This window comes from Narcine bancroftii, chromosome 4 (genome assembly GCF_036971445.1).
Source record: "Narcine bancroftii isolate sNarBan1 chromosome 4, sNarBan1.hap1, whole genome shotgun sequence".
Taxonomy (NCBI): domain Eukaryota; kingdom Metazoa; phylum Chordata; class Chondrichthyes; order Torpediniformes; family Narcinidae; genus Narcine; species Narcine bancroftii.
Genome location: NC_091472.1, coordinates 109,476,161 through 109,501,237, shown reverse-complemented (window position 1 = coordinate 109,501,237; position 25,077 = coordinate 109,476,161). Strand labels below are relative to the sequence as shown.

At 41.1% G+C, this 25,077-nt stretch overlaps 1 long non-coding RNA gene across 1 annotated transcript in view; it reads left to right on the top strand.

The window, feature by feature from the left end:
* Positions 1-25,077, top strand: part of LOC138759918 (uncharacterized) — a 38,481-nt gene that overhangs the window by 11,874 nt on the left and 1,530 nt on the right. Inside the window, exon 2 of the long non-coding RNA XR_011355224.1 lies at positions 11,694-11,831. This is a non-coding gene — a long non-coding RNA (uncharacterized lncRNA). The remainder of the gene's footprint in view (positions 1-11,693; positions 11,832-25,077) is intronic.

Sequence of the window (25,077 nt, the reverse complement as noted above, 5' to 3'; positions counted from 1 at the left end):
CTGGAGTAAAGCAGATTGTGGTCTTTGAGAAAATGAAAGAATCTGACTAGTTACCATGCATCCATCAAACCAACACTGATGAGTGCATACAGGCACCCCCAACTGTCCAGGACCCCATTGCTGTGATGTGCCGCAGCCAGCACCACGACAGTCGCAGGGACAGATCAGACCACCCGATAGACTTAATTTATGATAATTGCGGAGGGCTTGAAATCGGTCTATTTGTGTGCTGTCACACATTCTGTGGATAATGCATCTGGGGACTTATTGAATTTCCCAGCCAGTTCAAGATATCATAATTTAAGGTGGGAAATTCATTCTCCACCTCAATAACTTGTCGTTCTTGATTTTACCCTTCTGTTGGTTAGTGAACATGAAAGCAACTGCTGGTTGTTGAACATGAAAGCCACTGCCTGTTGGTCAGTCAGCAAGGTAAATCGTTTGCTGGCTAGGTAGTGTGTCTAGTGCCATACTGCCTCGACAATAGCTTGGTCCTCCTTCTCGATGGATTTCGGGGCCCTGGAGGGTGTTGGAAAAGAAAGCAATAGGTCAGCCTGCCTAGTTAAGTGAGGCAGCCAGAACGAAGTCAGACGCATCGCTCTCTACCTAAAACAGGATGGATTCATCCACGGCATGCATCGTAGCCTTGGCAATGCCTGCTTTAATGAGGCTGCAAGCTGCATTGGCCTCTGGTACCAGGGGAAAGGAGGTCGATTTAATGAGGGGCCAAGTCTTGTCTGCATAACTGGGGACCCACTGGGCTTAGTAGGAAAAGAATCCCAGGCATTTTTTCAGGGCTTTGAGGCTGTGGGGAAGAGGGAGTTCCTAAAGCGAGTGCATGCAATCGGGGTTGGGACCAATGATTCCATTCTCCATGACACAGCCAATCATGGCAAGGCGAGTTGTGCAAAATATGCATTTAGTCTTATTGTATATGAGGTTTAAGGAGTTTTCCAGTCTGAAGAAATTTTTTGGAGGTTGGCGTCATGGTGCTGCAGGTCATGGCTGCAAATAGTGACGTTGTCCAGATACAGCAATGTGGCCTGCAGCTCATACTGGTCTACCACTCGGCCCATCTCCCACTGGAAGACTGAAACTCTGTTGGTGATGCCGAAGGGAACCCTCAGGAAATTGTAGAGGTGGCCATCTGCCTTGAAACCAGTATATTGGCAGTCCTCTGGGCAGATAAGGAGCTGGTGATATGCTGACTTTATGTCAATGGTGGAGAAATCCCGATATTATGCTATTTGGTTTCCCATATCGGATATTTGGGGTGGAGGGTACATCCAGCTGTATCTGTTAATGGTCTGACTATAGTCAATGACCATCCTGTTTTTCTCCCTGTTCCTCACTACTGTACGTTCAGTCGCAAGATGGTGCCCCCACCCCCCCCCCCCCAAGCTCACATGCAGTGCTTCTGGGTTTTGAAGATGGCAGCATCCAAAATGCCGGCCTTCACACATGGTGCTGCTGGGTTGGGGTAACTTGGACTTGCACACTTCTGTGTAATGCCCTTTCTTCCTGCAGTTGGAGCAGTCTGCCTCTTTTGCCAGGCAGTGTTTCCTCAGCTGCTTGACCAGGCCAGAGAAGCAGCACTTTGGGTGCTCACAGAGTACAGTGGTTGAGGTGGTGGTTGCAGTCCATCCCAAGATGGCGGTACCCGGGGCAACCATGAGGCGGCAGCATTGTTGGCTGAGAAGGTTCCATATTCTGGAGGGCAACCTCCAGCATGCCTGCCAATTCAACCGCCCTCTGCAAGTTGAGCTCACCTTGCTCCAACAGTCTCTGATGGCTGTAGCTGGACCAGAAGACTCTGACATATGTGTTTTCTGTGGCTGTCATGGCCTTGCAGTCATAGGACCGTCTAAGAGTTCATAAGGCCTGGAGGTATTCAGCTGTTTTCAGGTGGCCAGGATGTGTCTCAGTGTCTCGCGTAAACCTTGTTTACCGTTTACAGGTTCTGTCCCTTCAGAATGTCTATCATCTCCGTGTACAATGTAACATCCCTGATCATTGAGTATATCAGGGGCCCAACCTGGGAGTGTAATACCTGCAGCTTGTCGTTCTCTGATCAAACGATGGTGGATGATGCCTGCAGGGATTTAGGAGTAATGGTAAATAGTACCCTCAAGGCTGATACTCAGGTAAATGGTGTGGTGAAGAAGACATTTGGAATGTTGGCCTTCATAAATCGGAGTATTGAATTCAAGAGTAGGGAGGTTATGATGAAATTGTACAAGGCATTGGTGAGGCCAAATTTGGAGTACTGTGTACAGTTTTGGTCACCAAATTATAGGAAAGATATAAACAAAATAGAGAGAGTGCAGAGAAGGTTCATGAGAATGTTGACAGGATTTCAAGGTTTGAGTTACAGGGAAAGGTTGTGGAGACTGGGGCTTTTTTCTCTGGAGCGTAGAAGATTGAGAGGGGACTTGATAGAGGTGTTTAAGATTTTAAAAGGGACAGACAGAGTAAATGTGGATAGGCTTTTTCAATTAAGAGTGGGGGAGATTCAAACTAGAGGGCATGGTTTAAGATTGAAGGGGGAAAATTATAAGGGGAACATGAGGGGAAATTTCTTTAGTCAAAGGGTGGTGGGGATGTGGAATGAGCTTCCGACAGACGTGGTTGAGGCGGGATCATTGGTTACATTTAAGGATAGACTGGATAGATACATGGAGAGGAGAGGACTGGAGGGGTATGGACTGGGTGCTGGTCAGTGGGACTAGGAGGGTGGGAATTTGTTACGGCATGGACTAGTAGGGCCGAACTGGCCTGTTCTGTGCTGTAAGTGGTTATATGGTTATATGGAAATCTTCAAAGCAAAACACAGCCTGAGTTCGAAATTGGTGGAGGCTTCAGGTGATTGACAATAGACAATAGCCAATAGACAATAGGAGCTGGAGTAGGCCATTTGGCCCGTCGGGCCAGCACCGCCATTTTAGATCATGGCTGATCATTACCATCAGTACCCCTTTCCAGCCTTATCCCCATAACCCTTAACTCCGTTACCCACAAGAGTCTTATCTAACTCTCTTTGAGGATCAATTTCCAACTTCTCAAGCTTCAGGATCTGCTCCATTGTGAAAATATATTGTGAAAAAATCAATGAACCATCAATAACTCCAAAAGACGGGAAGTTGTGTAAAAATGATAAGATTTTATTCACAATAGAACGGAGACCATGTCCAAGCTGGATTGACTCTCCTGAACTGGGGAGGAGGCTGTGGAACAGTCACCTTATTTAGGAGTCTGTGGGAGGGGCCACAGGTACAATCAGCCAATGGGCATGCTCCGACAGTTAAATATACAAATATACAAACAGTATATTTAACAGTATTTCTGCAAGCCGCACATGATACGTCAAAGAACCGCATGTGGCTCACAAGCCATGCTTTGACCACCCATTATATAATAAAGGTACAATTAAAGCCACTGATTCCAGGCCTGCTGATCTTCTTATTCTCTTGGAGTTGGCATTGGTTGTCTTTCTAGATTTGCCATGCATAGCCTGGGGTCTCTGTATTTGAGAAGCCTCTTCCTTCAATGTACGTTGAGAAGGTAAAAAAAAATATGATGGGAGTGTACTCATTAGTTTGAATGATCACTGTTACCCATTACTTTGGCTCTCATTGTCGAGGAGAAAGGGACAGGATGTGGCACCTGCTTCGTGGCTGAGGAATGCAGAAAGCTCTCATTACCAGTCTACTGCGGATACTGCTTTGGGCAGAATATAACCTAAATCCCCAGTGCTGGAGTTGCGTGGACTGAGGCTCTGTTGTACCAATTGGCCATTTCCGTGAAATGATGCAGGAGGTCCACTTACAGGTGCACCCCTGAACGTATCCTTCATGGGACAAGAACTGCAAGATCAGAAGAAACTGCAGAGGGTTTCACACACACACACACACACACACACACACACACACACACACACACACACACACACACACACACACACACACACACACACACACACACACACACACACACACACACACACACACACACACACACCACCTCACCTCCTTTGACTCCATCGTAATTCCAGAGTACTATCAATAACTCCCGCTGCCTTGGAACTGCAACCAACATGTCCCACCCTGGCCTTCCTCCCCCTCCCATCAGGAAGAAAGTGTGAGTTCACACGCCACCAGATAATTTCTTTATTGAACTCCTGAATGAACCTCAAAATAGTTAAATCATACCAACTGATCTCTGAAATTCTGCACTTCTGTACAGTCTCTTTTTGTATGAAGTTTGAGATATCTAACTGGTCTACTCGCAAAACAACCACTGCCACTGCACCTTTGTACATGTGAGAATAAACTTGGACTTGAACATCCCACAGGGCATAATCAATAACAATAGAGATGACCATCCCACTTGATTTCCATTCACTCTGCAAGTGGAAATAACTGTATCACTGGGGTTGTTGAGATTGTTCTTCTCTAATTGATGGATATCTTCTCTGTACCTCTCATCTGCATTTTGTTGCATCAACCAGAGCTTGTATAGCTTAGACACTATATCCTGTCACTATATCTCATCCAGACTTCCCAGTGTCTTTGCAAAGGTGAATGAACGGACAGGGCATTCATCCTCCTCTGATGTGGGACAAGAATAGTGAATGCCAAGAATATCGATACCAGAGGATTCTGACCCACATCATCTGTGTCTGAAGTCTCAATCAGAATTATGGCCAGTGTTCTCACCTTCTTCCAGTGTCACATTTTCAGCGGTGAGTCTCTGGAGCCTCTTCAAACAAAAAAGTAGCTGATTGGCTTGCTGTGAATTGGCTGAGCTGACTTTCCAGTGAAAATAAAATGCAAGAATATTCCCCACAGCTGCACTGTCAGATTTGCATTGTCCAATAAATGGACTCAGAATGTTACAGGGCATTCCTTACTGTGAAAGGAATGTACTTTCTCAGATGTTATTTTCCAGATGAGGTGGGGACCATCATTCACTAAGTCTGGTGTTGATACTCTGACTGCTAATCCTTCAGCAGATAAAAGATAAACTCTATGGAATTGTCTAATCATAGAAATTTGCAACAAGGAAGGAAACATTAATGGAGTAGGTGCTGAGAGATTGTTTCCTCTGGCTGGAGAACCCGGAATTACGGTATGTTGTGTAAAGAGCAACAGAACAATATTTTAAGCCTGAGATGAAGCGAGAATATCTTTCTTTTCTTCAAGGGTGGTAAATCATTGAGATCCTCTATCTCGGAAAGATATGGATGTTATGTTCAGGGCTAAGATCAATATCTTTTTTGGATGCAATTATGATCTGGAAATATTTAATGGGCAATAATCAGGGAAGGAATTGAACATTCACATAACAAAACCCATCTGATTGTGATTTCTTTGAAAGACTTGTGAACATTCAAAATGTTCTTCCAAGAAGCGCTATTAACCTGGTCCTCATCTGAGAAAGAAGATTTGAAAAAGAAAATAGTATTTTTCTTAGGTGGTCAAATGAACATTTTCAAATTTCTCTCCGGGGTGATTACACTTGAAAAGCATTTTAGAACCATAGAAAACTGCAACACAGAAAACAGACCATTTGACCCTTCTAGTCTGTGCTGAGACATCACTCCTCTAGTCCCACTGACCTGCACCCATTTCATAACCCTCCAGACCTCTCCCATCCATGTATCTATCCAGTTTTGTTGGATTAAAAATAATGCTGAATGTTATGAAAGGTGTTCTTAAAATGCAGTTCATTTTAACATGTGCAACATTGGAATCAACAGTGAAGTCTGTATGTGTTTTGTATGTCTACATGTTTTGCACTGAGGACCAGAAAATGCTGTTTCATCAGGTTGCATTGGTGCAATCGACATTAATAAACTTGAAATATAGCATCATAGAGCAATTTTAAAAGATTGTCTTTCATCCCTGTCACAGTAGAAACTCTAATTATATTGTCTTTGTGTTTCTCAAGCTTCCAACCAACATGTCTGTATCTAGCTTGTGGTTGATATAGTTAATGTAGGAGCTGCCAACAACTGTATATATTCAAAATCAATACTGGCTTTTTAGTCATAAACTCATAGAGTTTTATAGCATCAAAACGGTCCTTTTGGCTCAACTTAGAACTGTTGAACATTGAAGCACTTCTAGTCTGTTCTGAATTGTTATTTTGCCAAGTCCCATTGACCTGCCCTCAGTCCATATCTTTCTGTATCTATTCATAATTTCTTAAGAGATCAATCATCCATATGAATTACTTGTTGCAATGGTGGACTTTTTTTTTGCTAAAGCAAATCAAGTCAAGTTTATTGTCCATCTGATTGCACAATACAACCCAACACAATGGCGTTCTCTGGTCCTTGGTGCAAAACACGCAGACACACAATTAGATGTTACACACATACAGAAAACCAATGCATATTCAGCATTCCTATATACAAACAAATAAATAAATATTGTTTCAGAAATGTGAGAATCTCGGACAATTAGTGTGAACAATTCCTTTGGTTGTTCCACATTTTCACTTCCCATGGAAATAATCTGTTTCTTCGCCTGGTGGTACTGGATCTTATATTCCAGAATCTTTTCCCTGATGGAAGCAGCTGAAAGGTGCTATGTGTAAGGTGGAAGGGGTCCTCAATAATTTTGCCTATCCTCTTCAGACAATGATCTTGGTAGATCATGTCTCTGCCACTCTTATGGTCCTGGATTGAGTTCCGATTCATTTCTCTGCAGCAACCACACCACACTATGATGCAGCCGGCCAGGATGTTCTTAATTAAGCTCCTGTAGAAGGTTGACATAATAATGGCCATTAGCCTTGCCTGCTTCAGTCTTCTCAGTAAATGGAGTTGCTGTTGCGTCTTCCTGACAAGTGAGATGATGTTGTTTGTCCATGAAAGGTCACTTCTGTTACCTCTACTGAAGCATCGTGACTCATGTCATATTGTTTGTCCAACTGTGAAGGAAATGACACACATTGACCATCTTGTGCAACCTCTGGAGAGCCACATGACAGCAAAGTGTCAAGTCTGTGTGGGTTACAGACTCAGAAATGGCATGGATCAAACACCGTTTTACTCACTGATCTAGTGCCTAGATGAACTTCATGATGAATGTGTTCTGCCAAAGCATCGGTTTCATCAGCTGTAACCTTGTTCCATGTCCATTCGGCTTGAAGCCTGTCCATTCTCCTGAAATACTTGTTGGAATGATCAATTGGTTTGTAATGAGAGTGATAGAGAAACCCATTGGGGGAATGAAAGGGCTGGACAAATCAAACACTGAGTTCCAAACCCTCTGAGGCAACTGAGAAATTTATATTCAAGTTCCCAAGTAAAATTGAAATAAAAAGCCAGTATTTCTAGATGAACATGGAACTAACCAACAATTGTAAACACCCAGTGGGTTCTTTAATGTCTTTGAATCTTCCATGCTCCACTAGTGTGTCTCCAAATTCATCAACGTTTGTCAATTAATTATGGTGTGAAATGGTTGAGGAAACTGCTTGGTTGAATGGTCAATCATGGATATAAATCATGGATCTTGACGGTGACATCTATATCTCATTGGTGGCTCATTGTTAGGGCTTCAACCTCCCAGCACCTGAGGCCCAGACTCAATCTTGACCTCAGGTGGTGTTTATGGGGAGTCTGTACCTTCTCCCTGTGACTCTGTGTTTACCTGGGTATTCTGGTTTCCTCCCACATCCTTAAGATATGCAGACTGGCAGGTTAATTGGCCACTCCACAGTGCCCCTTATATGTAGGTAAGTGGTACATGTTAGGATGAGTTGAAGAGTTATCAGACTCATTGGCATGGACTGATGTCTTTGCAAACATTCCTACTTGACCCTCTCATGTGAAGAACAACCATTCATCCTTTTCTTGTTCAATGAAACTGAGAAGGTGGTTACTTCATAAGAGGGTGCTGTGGAATCTCACTCCACTGAGTCTGCTGAATCAGCTTAGAGGTCATTACTTTTAAATTTCTTGACACAGTACAGTAACAGGGCCATCCAGCATGTTAGCCTGTTCTGCCCAAATGCACTTGTGACAAATTAACCATCTAACCCCATATATCTTTGGAAGGTGGAAGGAAATCTGAGCACTTGAAGGAAATACATGCGGTAACAGAGAGAATGTCAGACAGTGGCAGACTGGAACTTGATAGCTGGTGCTATGATAACATGGCACTAACCTTGCTGCTCAAAGACCTTTGCTGTCTATTGAATAATGAACCCTCAAATTCATAGAGATTACTTTTGTGGCTAAATCAATTATAAGTCATATGCTAATGTGGAATTTAATCTCAGAAATGAAGTTTCTGACTTCCTGGTATTACCTAATGGCCATACATACACATATTCTTCCAGTTATCATTAATATTATTTTGTCTCTCTCGACAGGCATTGTCCGTTCTACTATGTATTCCTTACATTGATGCTTCAACAGGCTTTTTTTTTGTTTTCCTTGTCTATCACTGTGCTCCTAATCTATCAATCATGTCTTAATTGTGGAAAGTAGACTGACTGGTTGCATCATAGCCTGGTTCAGGAATTTGACTGCCCAGGAACACAGAAGGCTTCAGAAAGTAACAAATCAAGACAAGTCCTTCCCAGCCTCTGACCTCCCATCCACTGAAGATGCTGTCACCCTAATCACAATGTCTTCTCACTGCCAGTTTCAGGCAGAAGATACAGAGCCCGAAGTCCAGCACCTTCAGGTTCAAGAACAGTTTCCTACCAACAACTATCAGGCTCTTGAATGTCCCCTTGTAACACTAATTACAAAAGGACAGTCTAGCCCAATGCTAAGTCACTTTATGTTGCATTGGGATAACTGTGAATATCTAATATCTATTTATTGTGTGTATTTGTTTTCTTTTTTATTCAATTAAGTATTTAGCATGTGATTGTGTTTTAGTTGTTTTGCACTTTTCTTTCTTTCTTTGACTTGGCTTCGCGGACGAAGATTTATGGAGGGGTAATGTCCACGTCAGCTGCAGGCTCGTTTGTGGCTGACAAGTCCGAAGCGGGACAGGCAGACATGGTTGCAGCGGTTGCAAGGGAAAATTGGTTGGTTGGGATTGGGTGTTGGGTTTTTCCTCCTTTGTCTTTTGTCAGTGAGGTGGGCTCTGCGGTCTTCTTCAAAGGAGGTTGCTGCCCGCTGAACTATGAGGCGCCAAGATGCATGGTTTGAGGCGATATCAGCCCACTGGTAGTGGTCAATGTGGCAGGCACCAAGAGCTTACTTTAGGCAGTCCTTGTACCTCTTCTTTGGTGCACCTCTAACTCGGTGGCCAGTGGAGAGCTCACCATATAACACGATCTTGTTTTCTTTAAACAACATGTTCATCTGCAGCAAGTAAGAACTTTTTGGCATATGAACATTGTGCAATGACTATGACCATAAACTTTACACTGACAACAAATCTTTTCAAAAGGTTTTCTTCCTGAAAAGGAAATTGGGGATTATGATAGGCAACTTTAAGCTGAACATAAAGATAATTTCATATTTGCTGTATCACATGGGAAGTTGGAGAAACATTGAATTAACTTTTATTGAATTTAGCATATTCAATCACATAATGATGCTGACAGAGTACATTAGTTCAATTGACCTAAAAATATTTTGCCGCTGATTTTCATTTGTACTCAGTATCTGATGCTTCTCGTGTCCATGTCCAAAAATAGTTGACCAACAATGATGGATTCCAGTTGCCCTGATACAGCTTTTCCATGGTGATAATGTCCTAGTGAAACCTTTCACCATGTTCGTCACTGACTGCACCAAGAAGTCCAAGTGCGAATGCAGAAAATGAATTTTTAATGACATTTTGCTCTTTATAGTTTTTATGTTTGAGGTAGACTTAAATATAATAGGAAATCACAAAAATAGGTTATATCTAAAAATGGTATGTTAGAGGAAGATTTTAAGGTGATTTTTGTGATCAGCAGCCCCCAAACCCTAAAATACACCCAAAACTGTTCATGAGGCAAAATCTTCGTTGTCCTGTGTTATCATTCATCGACAAGTCACCATGGCAACACCCCCATCCAATGCAAGATTTTCCATTTGCCATATTTCCCCTAAACCCTGCTGAAACTGAAAGTAAACCAGTTGTTTTTCCTTCTTACTGATGTCAGTCCTGAAATGTTAACTGATTCTCTTTCCACAGATGCTACCTGACTTGCTATGAGTTGCCATCATTTTCTACTTTAAATTACAGATTTAAAGCACCTGCGTTTTTTTAACTGTTCATTTTAAAAATGCTTGGCTTACCTTCCTCATGTTTTAAAATCTATGGTCGTCATTTCCAAAACTGCAAAGTACCATAGTTTGTGCACCAACCAATGGAGCAACCTATTGCACAGGAGGCTATCTAGTTTGAGCTGTGTATGTCGAGATTGCTGTGGGGAAGGAACACACCTAATTCAGAGGGGAGAGCATGAACAAAAGTTCCCAAGCCAGTTTTGTTCTATTATTAGGAGGGTACTAGTTTCCAATAAACCCGAGCTTAACATGAGACAGCATGTTCAATGGAAGAGAGATAAATTTATAAAGTGAGGGTGACTTTAAATTAGTTACAATTGTATCAAGGTGTGGTCCTGTACAATCAACAAATCTTTCTGATATTTCTCATTCTCCTGTCATAGAAAATAAAGGACTTCTGTTTGCGCGGCACCCTTCACAATCTCAAGGTGTTCCATTGCACCACTGAAGTTGTTATTATAGTCACGTAGGCAATACAGCATCCAATTGGCACATGGGAGGCTCCCACAATGAGGTAATGACCTGATAACTCATGTTTTTTTTTTCTGTGGCATGAAAGAGAGATAATGTTAATCAGGTCATGGGCAAGGGGGTGGGAGGGGAAGGAGGGTTCAAAGAAACTTTCATGGTCATTTGAAAGGGAAGGCATCTCATCTGAAAGAAAAAGCATCTCAAATGGCACTCTCTCACTGTACTACACTGGAATACAACCTGGATATTTTACACAAGTAGTTAGAATTAAGGTTAACTCATAAACTTCTTGACTCAGTGGCGAGAGCAGTTAACAAAGATGCTAAACCATTTTAAATAACTGGGTTTGTAACCCCACTCAGGTAGCCAAACAAAAAAAAAATGAATGGGTTGTGCTTTATATTGCATAATTACATGGTCAAAAATGTATATGAATATTGATATCTATATCTGTACCTTTCACCGAAATTTAGCTTTTGTTTCAATGTCAGTCGTTTAAAAATTCTATGTTTGCCCAGCGAAGTTCTTCCGCCCATGGTGTAATCTGTCATGCAAATAATTTTATCTGCAAATAACAGGTGGCTGGCTCTTTGTTTAGGTCATACTAACCTCCATGTTTACACTGAAGAGGAGTGGGCAAATTAAAAAAGAAATTGAGCCAATTTGCAATGTGGCTTTTCTCAATGTAAGTTGGGAAACCAAGAACAGCAAAGATAAAATTGAGAGTAGGAGAAACAGGATGCTGAGATCCTGTTAAATCCAAGACATTTCAATGAGTCACATATCACACTGGGATGATGTTAGCCAGTGTTAATGTATAAACATTTTGTACTTTCACCTCTTCAATTTAGTCCAAATGCATAAGGTGGAAGAGTTCCTTGATGTTGCTGATAAATCATGGAGCCTCATCATTTTTAGCACTTTTGTGCCACTTATTCTGCAGTAACATGTCTTTCTTACAATTAAATAGGGAAGCTCATGGATGCAGTTGAAGAACTGGCTTATGAACCACAGAATCCAAAGTTTAAAAGGCATTGAATGCAAACAGCTTAAGCATGGTGTTGGAATTGGCTTACTCCCACACTTTGCACAGGCAGGCTGTTAAGAGGTTTGCACATTATTTATTATTAATATTTTTTCTACATTTTCAGTGTGTTTGTTTGCATTTCTTTATTTGTTTACTTTTTTTGTATTACCGATAAGTAGAAATTCTGCCTGGCCCACAGGAAAAAGAATCTCAGGATTGTAAGTGATGTCATGCATTGTCTCTGACAATAAATCTGAACTTTGACTTTGAACTTTGGGTGAGGCTGGGACACAACAGAAGATGCAACTTGGGGGGACTTGCTCCTCATGATGGTCAAATAACTTATAAAAGATGTTCTAGTCCCATCACTGAGCTCCCTTAAATTCGTCTGAATCAGCAAAACCAAAATGCAATGTTTTTATGTGCATGTTCAGAGTTTCAGATTTCCAACATTAGTTTTAGTTTGAAGTCCTGGTTATGATTTGTTGTATATTTTTAAAAGTTTAATTTAATTTAAAAATACAGCATGGTAACAGGCCCTTCCGGCCGAGCAGCTTGTGCCACCCAACTACAATCGCTGGACCAATTAACCTGATAATCCCGTATGACTTTGAAAACCGAAGTACCCAAAGGAAACCCATGTGGTCACGGGGAGAAAGTATGAATTTCTTACAGATAATGGTGGATTTTAATACTGGTCACTGGTGCTGTAATAGTGTTGTTCTAACCACTACACTATCTGTGCCACCCACACTAATCATGCCTGATCTAACTAATTTCTATGGATGCAAAAATATTTTGTGATGAATTCATAAGGACAAAAATATAAAGCCTGCAACTGGACATTATAAAATCCTCCATTCATCACTGGTAATCAAGTCTCAGAAAGATAGCATGGAACAGACCCAATGCGTCCACACAAGGCATTAACCACCAACATTACCCTACATTACTCACTCATTCATTCAATAAAATGACTTTTATCAGAGAGTGGGAGTTACCTTTGAAATCTCATATGACCATAGTTATAGGAAGAATATTGAGGTGCATGCATGGTATCAGCATCTGAAGCATTTAAAGAATGTTTCACCATCCATAGTTTCAACAAAGAAACTTAATTGTTTTAAAAGAAACAAGTTAAGGTGGTTGTTAATGTCGATTTTCAAGTCAAGTTTATTGTCAACTGATTGTACAAGAACAACCTGATGAAAGAGCATTCACCCCTCCTCAGTGTAAAAATATGCAGACATACAACCAGATGTAACACACATACAGACAAATAATACATATGCAGGACAAATATTATATCTATAAATATAAATACAAAAATATTGTTTGGTACAAATGAGAGTTTTCGATGGTTAGTGTGAGCAGTTCATTTGGTTGTTCAACATTCTCACTTCCTACGGGAAGAAGCTGTTCCTCAGTCTGGTGGAGCTGGCTTTTATACTCCTGTATCTCTTCCCAAAAGGAGGCAGCTGAAAGATGTTGTGTGCCGGGTGGAAGGGATCCTCAATGACTTTGCACATCCTCTTCAGACAACAATCCCAGTACATCACATCACTGGGGGAAGGAGACTCCTGTGATCCTCTCTGCCACTCTTATGGTCCTGAGGATTGACACCCAATCCATTTCATATCAGCAACCACACCACATTGTGATGCAGCCGACCAGGATGCTCTCGATAGAGGTCCTATGGAAGGTTGATATAATGGTGGCCAGTAGTCTTGCCTGTTTCAGTCTACTCAGAATGTGCAATTGCTGTAGCACCTTCCTGACAGTGAGAAGATGTTGAGCATCCACAATAGGTCACTAGTTAAATGAACTCCAAGGAACATGCTGCTCTCCACTCTCTCTACTACAGAATTGTTGATGTGTAATGGATGATGGTCATCCCTCGTCCACCTGAAGTCCACAATTATCTCCTTCACCATTACCATGTTAAGACTCAGGTGGCTACTCTTGCACCATATCACAAGATTTTCTTTTTTTTTAAACTTTATTTATTTAAAGAATCATTAATAGTAATACAAAATACATTCCATAAAGAAAATTTTATGAGTATATATTTTTTTAAAAATTAAAAAATAAATCAATAAACAAATCAAGTCCCCACTCCCCCCCACCCCATCAGCGAACTCTCTTAAAGAGAGCTAAAAATATATAAACAGGAACTAAAAGCATATAATAAATCAAAATATATCTAAATGCATATATTCCAAATATGGTAACTACTTATTAACAAAAAAGGAATAATTGTCAGGTAAATTATACGTATTTTTTTCCATAACAATACAAGCTTTCAATTCATTATGCCATCGCATTATATTAATCACTATATTATCTTTCCATGTACTTGCTACACATTTTGAGCTACAGACAATGCTAAATATATAAATGCAATTTGAAATTTATCCAACCCTAATCCCCTTAAAGGAATCATATAACCCATTAAAAAAATAGATGGATCTAATGGTAACCTAAAATTATATAATTTTTCCAAAATTAACTTAATTTCATCCCAGAATGGTTGTACATGCACACAAGACGAAACAGCATGTAAAAAAGTTCCACTACATACATCACATCTAAAACAAGAATCCAAATTACTAAAACCATACTTTTTCAATTTCTCTGGTGTTAAATACAACTGACATAGAAAGTTATAATTAACCATTCCATACCGCACATTCGTCAATTTAGTAACACTGTCATGACACATATCTGCCCATTAGTCTTCAGAAAAAAAACAAAACCTAAATAATTTTCCCATTTAAGCTTAGATTTCTCCAATTCAAACTTATCCAAACTGTCTTGTAATACTTGGTTTGTAACAGAAATATAACTCCTTTTTGGTATAGAAGAAATCAAAGACTGGAATTCTGTCAATACAGGTAAAATCATCTCTCTACCATACATATTTTTCACGAGATTTTCCATCCCTCCTCCATAGTGTGACTCACCATTGTTGCTGAAGAGGCCGACTACTGTCGTGCCATCTGTAATCTTGTTGACACTGTTGGGGCTGGTTCTGGTGATACAGTTGTGGGTCAGTAGCACGATCAAGAAAATGATGAACACACAGCCCTGAGGTGCGTCAGAGCTCAGCGTGACAGTGCTCAACATTCTGCTACCGACCCCGACGGACTGTGATCTTTCTTAGGAAGTTGAGATTCCAATTACAGAGAGGGGTGTTGGGAGGACAGCGAGGACGGCTTCTCCACCAGCCTTTGGGGAATGATCAATTTTGATAAAGTGGCATGCAATTAAAGGTTGTGCTGAATGGACTGCAGAATCGTGCATCAGTGTTTGAGCCATTGTTTTCTTTTACCTTTTAGAATGACCTAGGGTAATCCATAACTTCTAAACTAAACAAGAGTGTGATACCTTGTCAAAGGCCTCAGGTCCGAAACTTAGGTTACCCCTTGTTTCCTATAATGCTGCATGACCTGTGAGTCATGTTGGGACACACGCTGCTGTCGCTATTGCGAAAATTAATGTCAAATATATTTAGAGTCATACGGTTAGGGTCACTATAGAAAACGAACATTTCTGATGAGAGTGAAAATGGCCCAAAGCATGTTTTATTTAGCCTTTGGGTGAAATGTTGTACCGAGACAAGCATGGACACAAAAACACCACAAGTAATGTTAGAAGATAAATCTCACAATTAATATCATAAGATAAATCCTGTCATCAACATCCAATTGTTAAGGGTTAACATGAGCTTAGATCAAAGTAATCCATGCAGTAATTTTTAAAAATCCTTCCACAAAGTGACTCATCTTTATACTCTGTTTATGTATTGTGAGTACATGGTGTCTTATTACAATTCAATTCATTTTAAATCAGCTGCAAAATACTGATCCCCTTAATCAATTGAATCAGATATATTGCCCAGCTATTTTTCTTTTGATCTCATTTAATTTTTGTTTACATCATTCAGCTGCACTTTACAATATTTTGAAAAGAGCTCATGGCCCACATTAACTCTAGCCTCTCTTAATTGACTACAATTTCCACCCCTCCCTCTCCTGCCACCCCCCCCCCCCCCACCACCCCATTTCAAGAGGTCCACAGCAGGTGTCATCTCCCTGGATCTACACCAGACTTAACCTTCTGTAACCTCATGACCTGGCTGATCTCCCAGGATCATGGCTATCAAGTCAATATTTCGTGAGTGCCGCAGAAGGGGTGTACGGGACCTGGCATGAGCCAGGCTTACCAAAAACTGAGGTCACACAGGATGCCGCAGATGCAGAAATCTAGAGCAAAAAAAAACAATTTGCTGGAGGAACTCAATAGATGGAGCATTGGATAATGATTCTCCTCTCATTTTTTTTCCAAGCTACTTCTGTACTTCTCCCTCCTCACCATTTTTGCCCTCATTCCCACTCACTCCCACTGAGCCCCCACCTACTCTTACTCTCATCTCCCTTCCAGCTATGTTGAATCAACAGCATTCTCCCACTCCTTCCCCCTCCCCCCCTCCGTTCACCTCTCCCCAATATTTCTATTATATCACCATTATTCCCTTCTCTAGTCATCAGATTCTAGCATCAGTTGCCTTTGTTTCCATTTAACAACTCCATTCTACCATGCTGCAAACCCAATCCTGTTTCACTCATTTTCCTTCACCTCACCCCTGCTTTTCCCTTTGCCTCTCTCTCCCTTTGCCTGGGACCTGCCAATTAAATGCCTCCATCTCCCCATCTGTGTCACTCTTCACCGCTCCCTGGATCAGCAAATCCCTCCTGGCCTCTATCTTACCCCTCCCACCCTGTCCTCATTGCATTGGCTATCGTCCCCCTTCACCTTCAGTTCTGATGAAGTGTTCCGGCCTGAAACATCGAGCATTCTTTATCTCCCATTGAAGTCGGTCGACCCACTGAGTTTCTCCAGCAGATGGTTCCCTCCTTTTCCTGCAAAGTCCCATGTCTATCTGGAAGCATATTGAATGCTACAATTGTGTCTGCTTCCATCACTTTTCCTGGCAGCCCGTTCCAGGCACCTACTGTGTACAATGAAAAAAACAAATGACAATTCATCTCCCTTAAACTTCCTCCCATTCATTTAAAAATGTCTTCCAGTGTGTTATACTTCTACCTTGGAAAAATGATTCTGACTGTGCATGCTATCAATGCTTATCATGATCATATAAAATTATTTTATCAAGTGGCCACATTGGACAACAATTTGTTTCAAAAGGTTTGCTTCCTGAAATAAAATTGAATCAGCCAGCATTGATGGATTCAAGTTGCCCTGATGCCGCATGCTTTTCCATGGTTGCAATGTCCTGGTGAAACCTTTCACCATGTTCATCACTGACTGCACCAAGATTAGCAGGGAAGAATTCCAAGTGTGAAAGCAGAAAATGAATTTTCAAAGACATTACACTTCATGAAAAATATAACAAGAAATCACAAAAACAGGTTATATCTATGAAAAAGTACATGATAGGAAAGGTTTCAGGTAATTTTTGTGATCAGAAGCCCAAAGTACATAATACAATCATTTAATACAATCATTCCCCAAAGTCTTGTCCAGTGAGATCAGAAGTTGTTTCTATCATTGTTCTTCTATCTACTCTTGTCTAAATCCTGGAATACCTTCTGCAGTTGCACCGTGAGAGTGCCTCAACTCGGGATACTGCAATGATTCAACAAATTGTCTCTCCAGCACTTTTTTAAGTTCAATGAGGGATGAGCAATAAATGTTGGCCTTCTAAGTGGCACACAGAGCTTGTAAGAAATTATGAACTAGTAAACTTAACCACAGCAACAGCAAGTGAACACCTGCTCCATTGCACCAAGTAGTAGTGGAATACATCAAAGCACACGTCCCAGAGAGTCTGGATCCATTTCAATTTTCCTATAGAAGAAACAATTCCACAGATGATGCTATAGCCTTGTCACTTCACTGCATCCAAGCCACCTGGAGAACGACACCTCATAGCCAGGCTGCTGTTCATTGACTTCAGGTTCGCGTTTAATACAATCATTCCCCAAAGGCTGGTGGAGAAGCTGTCCTCTCTGGGACTCAACACTCCTCTCTGTAATTAGATCCTGGACTCCGTAACGGAAAGACTGCAGTTTGTTTAGGTCGGTAGCAGAGTACTGAGCACCGTCACGCTGAGCACCAGCGCACCTCAGGGTTGTGTGCTCAGCCCAATCCTGTTCATGAGACTGACCCACGACTGCATCACCAAATCTGTCTCCAACAATGTCATCAAGTTTGCAGATGACACAATGGTAGTTGGCCTTTCAGCAACAAAGATGAGTCGCACAACAGAGGAGAGGTGGAAAATCTTGCAAAATGGTGCGAAAGTAACAATTTGAGTCTCAACATGGACAAGAAAATGGAGATGATTGTAGACTTCAGGAGGACCAAGAATGACCACCCTTTACTACACATCAACAACTCTGTGGTAGGGAGAGTGGAGAACAGCAAGTTCCTTGGCATTCACTTAACTAGTGACCTATCATGAATACTCAACATCTTCTCACTTGTCAGGAAGATGCAACAGTCTGAGAAGACTGAAGCAGACAATGCTATTGGCCACCATTATGTTAACCTTCTATAGGAGCTCTATCAAAGGTGTCCTGGCCAGCTGCATCACAGTGTGTTACAGTTGCTGCAGATAACTGGATCAAGGGTCAATCCACATGACCATAAGAGTGTCAGAGATGATCATTGGAGTCTCCCTCCCACACTGACATGATCTACCAGGATTGTTGTCTGAAGAAGGTATGCAAAAGCACTGAGGACCCCTTCCACCCCACACACAGCATCTTTCAGCTGCTCCTGTCAGACCCATTCCATTAGCCTCTTCCCATGGGCAGTGAGAATGCTGAATAACCAAAGAAACTACTTACACCAAACATCCGAGACTCTCATATGTACAAGACAATATTTATTTATCTATTTGTATGTCCTGCATATGTATTATTTGTCTGTACATGCATTATGTCTGGTAGTGTGTCTGCATGTTTTGCACTGAGGACTAGAGGAAGCCTTTTTGTTGGGTTGTACTTTTACAATCAAATGACAATCAACTTGACTTGACTTAACCAACTTTATATCCATGCCAACAATGCCCATTTTTGCCATGTAGTTTAATTTATTGAGAAGCATTTTACAGTATATAAGCCTTATCTTAAGCCTTCTGTGAGTCCATGTACTCCATATCAAATGCTTTATGCTCATCAGGATTTGTTTCCACTGTGATATTGGTCAGACATGATCTGCCCTTGATAAGGTTGAGCTGGTTTACCCCAATTAATCCATTTTTCTCCAGGTGACCATTAATCCTGTTATGTTGTTCCCTTCACCATAAGTGAAAATCCTATTGGATTTTGTTGACCCTGCACTGTATATAATCTGGGATAGTGTTGGATAGGTTTCATGCTGGTCAATCCCATCAAAAGCAGGATTTGTCAGTGGACCTTACAAAGAGTTTACATGGAGCACAATGACAGATGTTGCAAAATCAGACTTTCAATTAGTCTCTGTGTTCAGAAATATTTTTAAGGGGATAAATTGATTTCCAACCACAAAAAGGCATCAATATGCATGGGGAGTGTATGATACTGAGGAGAATTAGGATTATATTTGACAGTGGGCTATAAATATCTATTCTTGCTTCTATTTTTCTACTCTTCTATGCCTCTACTGTGATCTACCCCTTGATCTTATTTCTGTTCAAGTATCCGAACCTCTACCAATTCTTTAGTGTTGCTGGTCACAATCCGCAAGATTTTGCTGGATTTTTTGACATTTTTATGGCTGATAATGGTGCAAATTATACAGAGGGATTAAAGGCTGTCAGGGAATATCTGGAAATATCACTGAATTTGCATTTTTCAAATGCGACTTTAATGAAGGTGAATGCATTTTTTCTTTTCCAAAGCCCTATAATTCTCAATTCTTTCACCATGTACTGTGATAAAGACAATGAGTTTGTTATCATACACACTGTACAATGTACATTCTGTATGCATACTGCAGGCTACTTATATAACCATATAACCATTTATGGAGCAGAAACAGGCCATGTCAGCCTTTCGAGTCCGCACCAGTTCACTCGAACAACTCCACTAGCTCAAACCTCCCACTCTCTGCCAATAACCCTCCAACCCCCTCACCTCCATGTACACATCCAACCTTCTCTTAAATGACTAGTTATTCATTTTTTTAAGGAATTGTAATTTATAGCAATTTTGCACTTCTAATGCACAATCCTGCAGCCATAAAACAACAAATTTGATGACACATGTTCCTTGAGCAAATAATGAGGATTGTTGTTACTTTTTCAGACAAACTGACACAGTACACTTAATTGAATTAAATCGAAAGAAGCAATTAATATGCAAAATAGATAATGTATTTTCATGAATCCTGGTGCCACATGTGACTTGCAATAGGTGCAGATCAGTGTTAAAAGGGAAGATTCAAGAGCCTGATAACTGTTGGAAAGAACCTGGAGGTGCTGGTCTTCAGGCTTCTGTACCTTCTGCCTAAAGGTAATGGCGAGGAGAGTCTGTGACCAGGGCGATGGGTTCCTTTACGATGTTTTGAGAGAGGGCCTCACCAAGATGTCTCCAGGTCGGAGTCTGTGATGGACCCATGATGCTGTAATATGAAATGAGAGTTTATTGACATATATTGTACATACAGGAAGTACAATGTACAGATACACTGAAATTCCTACTTGGTGCAGCAAAAAGGTACATATGATACACTAACTATAATAGTATAACCTAATTTACCACAATATGCCAAGATAGAAAAATAATAAGCATAAAGGGATAGATACAGTCAACAAATCTTCAGTTACCATTAATATAAAACAAAGAATGGTTTTATTAGGGGAGACAGATCTTTTGTGGGTCCTGCAGTAACTTATAATGAGTATTGGGGAGGACGGGAAGGTAACAGTGAGAAGAAGATAAGATATAGGAGCAGGAGCAGGTTGTTCAGCCTGTCCAATCTAACCTGTCATGATCTGGCTGTGAAATCAGCTCCACCAAGCTCCGTTATCCTTAATTCCCAAATATACAAAAATCTATCTAACTATAAATTAAATAAATTTAATGTGGCAGCGTCTACTGCCTCCTTGGGAGGGGAATTCCATAGATTCACTGCTCATTAGGAAAATCAATACCTCCTCATCACTGCCCTACCTACTCCCTTGAATCTTAAGGCAATGTCCCTACCATTGAAAACAAAATGTCTTATCTATCTCTTTTACAATTTCATATTTCCATAAGATCCCCTCTCTCTCTCTCTCTCTCTCTCTTCAGAATTTCAGTGAATATTGTCACAGGTGACTCAATCTCCCCGTTTAGGCTCACCCCCTCCTCTCCATTATCAAACTGCTCTGCACCTATTTCGAAAAGATAACCTATAATTTACATAATAATTATTCCTTTTTTATTAAAAGATGGACTCCATATTTGAAATATATGGGCTTGGATATATCTTAGATTTTTTTTTAAAAGATGTTAAAGGTTTGGCACACTCCACAGCAATGGATAATTAATCATTATATGTTTTTGGCTCTTTTGTAGTGATAATTTGGGGTGGGATGTAGCGGGGAGGGTGGGAGGGGGTGAATAGAAGGGGGAATATTATGTATTTAGTAGGATTTTAGTTTTATTTGTATTTTATAAATAAAGTTTAAAAAAAACTCATCTGCACCACACATTAACCACATATCATTTCTGAAGTAAGATCGGAACTACATGTAGTTCTACAGGTGCAACCTCACCAGTACCCTGTACAATTGCAGCGGAACCTTATTCTTCTCAACTTCAACATAAATTAGATTTCAGGTTTATTGTCAGAATACATACATGACATCACATACAACTTTGAGATTCTTTTTTACTGTGGGTGAGGCAGAATTACCACTCAATGGCAGTGCAATAACAACGGCCTCAACGTACACATGTAAACAAACAAAGAACTATAAACAAACTGACTGCAATACACAGAGAGAGAGATGAAAACATTTAAGTGCAAAAGTAAGAGTCCTTAAATGTCCTTGATGAAGACTCTGATGGTGGAGGGCTAGCAGCTGTACCTGGGGATGTGAGTTCGGTGGCACCTTTCCCTCTTTTTTTAAGGTAGTATGAGAACAGAGCACAATGATTTCATTTGCCTTCTTGATTACCTTCTTTCTTTCTTTTTCTTTGGCTTGGCTTCGCGGACGAAGATTTATGGAGGGGGATATGTCCACGTCAGCTACAGGCTCGTTTGTGGCTGACAAGTCCGATGCGGGACAGGCAGACACGGTTGCAGGGGAAAATTGGTGGGGTTGGGTGTTGGGTTTTTCCTCCTTTGTCTTTTGTCAGTGAGGTGGGCTCTGTGGTCTTCTTCAAAGGAGGTTGCTGCCCGCTGAACTATGAGGCGCCAAGATGCACGGTTTGAGGCAATATCAGCCCACTGGCGGTGGTCAATGTGGCAGGCACCAAGAGATTTCTTTAATGAAGATGCTGTTTACATCCGGTACCGCACGGATGGCAGTCTCTTCAATCTGAGGTGCCTGCAAGCTCACACCAAGACACAAGAGCAACTTGTCCATGAACTACTCTTTGCAGACGATGCCGCTTTAGTTGCCCATTCAGAGCCAGCTCTTCAGCGCTTGACGTCCTGTTTTGCGGAAACTGCCAAAATGTTTGGCCTGGAAGTCAGCCTGAAGAAAACTGAGGTCCTCCATCAGCCAGCTCCCCACCATGACTACCATCTCCATCGGGCACACAAAACTCAAAACATCTCCATCGGGCACACAAAACTCAAAACGGTCAACCAGTTTACCTATCTTGGCTGCACCATTTCATTGGATGCAAGGATCGACAACGAGATAGACAACAGACTCGCCGAGGCAAATAGTGCCTTTGGAAGACTACACAAAAGAGTCTGGAAAAACAACCAAGTAAAAAACCTCACAAAGATTAGCGTATACAGAGCCGTTGTCATACCCACACTCCTGTTCGGCTCCGAATCAAGGGTCCTCCAACGGCATCACCTACGGCTCCTAGAATGCTTCCACCAGCGTTGTCTCCGCTCCATCCTCAACATTCATTGGTGCGACTTCATCCCTAACATCGAAGTACTCAAGATGGCAGAGGCCGACAGCATCGAATCCACACTGCTGAAGATCCAACTGCGCTGGGTAGGTCATGTCTCCAGAATGGAGGACCATCGCCTTCCCAAAATCGTGTTATATGGCGAGCTCTCCACTGGCCACCGTGACAGAGATCCACCAAAGAAGAGGTACAAGGACTACCTAAAGAAATCTTGATTCCCTGCTGCACCTACAAACCAACCTTTTGTGATTCATGCATAAACAGCATGCTGCAAGAGATTGTGGCCAGGGTGAAAGTGATCCTTTATGAAATTGGCTGCCTTTTTAATAGAGCATGTCACATACAATAACCTGTTTCAACTCCCACTCCTGATGGCTTCGAATAATTTTAATTTGCATTTCATGCTTCTGTATCCCTGTTATAACTATAATCAATAAATATTTCCTTTTTCCCTACTTGCCATGTAAGCCAGATCAATAGTTCTTGTTGAAGACAGTAGCAATCTCTGACATTCTGTTGAATTTCCAAAATTAGAGAGATATTATCTTAATGATCAATTTTTTAAATGTTTTTTTTTAAACACAACCACTGCATTCTGGGAAATTATTCCCAAATTCCCAGAACGCAGTCGGTGTAAAAAGATCGGAACGGAAATGAGTGACTCATTCCCGTTCAGAAATTTTACCTACGGCACCTCTAGACATTATTGTGGACTGCCTGCAGTCTAAACTGAACTGCAGGTGGTCCGCAACCATGGGAAAATAAATACGACTCGATGATGAGGCGCGATGACGGGTTAAGTTCGCGTCCAGCACCTCAGGTATGTAGTCTAAACATGCAGCAACATCCGTACACAGATCGCTCTGTGTGAACAGCCACTCCAGAAGGTAAGCGTGAAAATTGATGATGGAAAAATAATGTTATTTATATGTGAATAAACATATTTGAAAAGGACCTTCAAAGACAGCAGGGAAACATTTTTGCACATACTGATTGCAGTGATCTGTGATCTCTCCCTGTGTGATTACCAATGATTGCATGGTAAGCTGCAGCCCACAGGGAGCCAGATTGGGAATGCCTAACTACATTAACAGTCAGCAAATAGAGAATACTTTTCATCCCATCAGCCTGGGCTAGATTATGAAGCCAGATCCCAGAGGCAAAAGGACAGTGACTAACCAATCCTACACTCCATTTATTTTATATATGATGTTCTATAAATTGGAGTTACAAATATCAATTTTCATGTCGCTCTTTCTCTCACTCCATTTCAAAAAAAAATTCTGCTGTTTAATACCCATTTGTCCATTCCCATAAAGTAAATTTTCGCAATGTTTAAATGCACAATTTTAAGATGCAAAATAATGTATTGCATCAGGGAATTCTCCTGCGCAGGGGCACAGAGTGAACAGAATGAATTTCAGTCTGCTAATTAGGAAATTGATTGAGGATACGTCTGCACAGTAAGTTGGAACAAGAATTCTCGCCTGTATCTCGCAATCTTGGAAAACTACAAGATAAGGCAGGAATTTTGAGTGTGGCAATTTAGAATGTGGATTTGCAATCTGAATGAGCACCATTGTGAATAGAACACCCCACATTAAGGCATCATACAAATACAGAGATGATTGCATTGTCACGATAGCCTGGGAGTCATGATATGGTGTATTAGTTGAGCATAATTAGACATAATGCTGTCATCCAGTAAGAAAATGTTCCATCTGGCAAACTTTGGAGATTAGATTATTCATAATAATGTATTCTTGAACCATCAAAATTTAATTAAAAATAAAATGTACATTAAAAAAAAATTAGATATAGAGCATTGGAAACAAGCCATTTTGCCCATGAGTCCATGCTGACTATTTTACACCCACTTAACCTACACCTCCGGTACGTTTCGAATAGTGGGAGGAAACCAGAGCCCCGAGGAAAATCCATGCAGCCATGGGGAGAACGTACAAACTCTTTACAGACAGCGCGGGTCTCGGACCCCGGTCTCGATCACTGGTTTAAAGGTGATATGCTAACCGCTACGCCAACCGTGCGGCCCGCAAACTAAACTTGGTCCATCTGTTTCTCACTTGTTTAGAAGGAACATATTGTGTTCCATATTGTGAGACTATTGTGCTTCTCAGAGAGATAAAGAATAAATTCATGATCAGTTTTTACCCAATAGCTAAAGATTCTTGAACCCCATCCAAACTATTTTACCCATAAACTACTCAATGACCACC